Source organism: Momordica charantia (assembly GCF_013281855.1).
Source record: "Momordica charantia cultivar OHB3-1 chromosome 9 unlocalized genomic scaffold, Mcharantia_2.0 BLBB01000009.1, whole genome shotgun sequence".
NCBI classification, from domain to species: Eukaryota; Viridiplantae; Streptophyta; class Magnoliopsida; order Cucurbitales; family Cucurbitaceae; genus Momordica; species Momordica charantia.
This window is the reverse complement of record NW_028275167.1, coordinates 11,299,114-11,301,514: the sequence shown is the minus strand read 5'-3', so window position 1 is coordinate 11,301,514 and position 2,401 is coordinate 11,299,114. Positions and strand designations below refer to the sequence as shown.

At 32.7% G+C, this 2,401-nt stretch overlaps 1 non-coding gene across 1 annotated transcript; it reads left to right on the top strand.

Annotated features, from left to right (window-relative positions):
- Positions 1-1,146: 1,146 nt before the first annotated feature.
- On the top strand, positions 1,147-1,219 carry TRNAA-UGC (transfer RNA alanine (anticodon UGC)). Its single transcript has one exon. It is a non-coding gene; the product is annotated as a tRNA-Ala (tRNA).
- Positions 1,220-2,401: the final 1,182 nt, after the last annotated feature.

The following is a 2,401-nucleotide window of genomic DNA, read 5'->3' as shown; positions in this document are numbered from 1 at the left end:
CAAATCAACTATGTTCAATTTGGAAACAATTGATTTTCTCAAAAGCCACGAAAACTATAGAATCACAAGCCACGAAAACTATAAAACCACAATCCAAGAAACTACTACAATTCAATCTTTTCCTATAAAATTGTCAACCATATTGCAAATCACGAATTATTACCATGCAAATTCCATGCAAAAACCAAGCAAATCCACCCCGCCACAATACTAATATTGCAAATTGAACAAAAGATTGATCTACGAATATCCAATCAGTAGTTGCAAATCCAATGAGATTCAACATTGTAATATGACGGTCTCAAACAACATCTACAACATTGTTAAATAATAAGAATATCAGTTCAAAATCAAAATTCAGAGACCTCAAACACGTAAATTTCCACTGAAAAACCTAAGGTCTTGAATACGTAAATTTCCACTGCTAAACCAACGATTAATGCATCAAATAAACCAATGATTTTAACAAAACAAACAAATTACAAGAATAAATGTTCTTATACGATGTTAATTTTAGGGGAGGAGAGAAAATCGAGAAAATAACAATTAGAATTCATTGAATTGAATTATTTCATACAAACCTAATAACCTATTTATGCCACTATAATTACTATAATTCCTATCCTAGGAATGAGAAATCTAATTCAAAAAATATTTGATTCGAATCTAATTATCATTCAAATAACATTATCTAACACAAGATAATTCTTGGAAGAGGAATACAGACAAAGCTGCGATGGCGGACATTACCTATTCATATTGAAGCTCATTCGCTTCATGCAATCCGAATCGTTGAAGGGAAGATGTAGAATATGTTGTTGACCAGATTAGAAGCTTTGTTGTGGGATGGCAGATTGCATGGTTGAGGCACATCTAGAGAGAGACCAATTTGGTGGCCCATGATATTGTAAGAATGGCTATGGAAAATGGCTTAGTGGCTGATTGGTATTTGGTTTCCGAACTTTGTTGGTTATTTTAGTCCAGTTAGATCTTGGTTACTTGTTTGATTGTATTGATTTCCTAAATAAAATGTATATTTATTTACGAACTCTAAGAATGAAATTAAAAGAAGAAAAAGAAAAAATGGAATGCTTTGTACACAATTATATAATCCATTACAACTTGAAATTTTTATTAATAAATTTAGGGGGTGTAGCTCATATGGTAGAGCGCTCGCTTTGCATGCGAGAGGTACAGGGTTCGATTCCCTGCACCTCCATTTCTTTTATTATTCCTAGAATCTTCATGTTTTGTGATTACGGGAAATTTTGTTTAGTTCCCGGAAGCTCCAAAGTTTATTTTGATTATTCCCTTGTAAAATAATATATAATTTCTTGATTTAGAAACACTTAAGAACGAAAATCTAATCCTTTTACTTCAAATTAATCGAAAATAGCACAGGAATACCAATAGGCGCTAGACGTCCCTCCATGTTATCGAACGATTATGCGTCTTAACCTAGTTATGTTCAAGAGATCTCCAAGTTCTAAGCCCCTTATTAAGATTTCTATTAATAAAAAGTCTTAGTTTGATAAATCAATCGCAACCATGGGATAAGGTCCTATGTCTAGGGTACTTAAGGGGAACTTTAACATCTAAAGTCTTCCTTTCCTTTGGTTTAATCACATATGTTATAAAAAAGATTGGAATCGGATAGAGTAAGACGCAGCTAAAATGGATTTGAGAAGAAGTAAAAAGAAAGAAGAAAATGACACAATGATTTTACGTGGAAAACCCCTAAACAAATTAGGGCAAAAACCACTGGCAAGGAAGAAAAAATCCACTCAATTAGGAGTTACAAACTTTCTTTCTTATGGAGAACAAAATCTCTCATAAGAAGAAACATTCTATCTTTATCTCACCAAACCTCACATTCACTTTAGTTCACTTGGAATTGGGGATTTTTTTGGGATGGTTTGCCAAGCATGGGTGCCCTCCTATTTATAGCCCATCCGTACTTGCTCATCTAACAAAATTCTATGGTTATAATTATGCCACATATTAACCTTGGGTACATGAAGATCTAGTGGCCATAATTTTGCCACATATTGCACTCTAGTAGCTTATAATTTCTTCAATTTTCCAATGAAGTTTCTTGAGCAAGCTTACTTAACCCAGTAGTTTCTAGAGACTTCTTGAGCATACTTGGGAAATATTATTTAACAAATTGCAAATACAATATTCAACCCTTTCAATATTGAATAAATATGCTAACTCCTTAATTGGCCAAATCAATTTGTTATCTTTAACAAAAATAATTTAGTTGATGAAAATACGGTGGCCTTTAGTCTTATGTTGTCCTCTTTTCGATAGAAATTTAATCCTCCATAAAAGGGCTATAAGAGATAAATGTAGTTCATGATTAAATTACTAAAGCTGGAGGGAATAGATACATAACTAA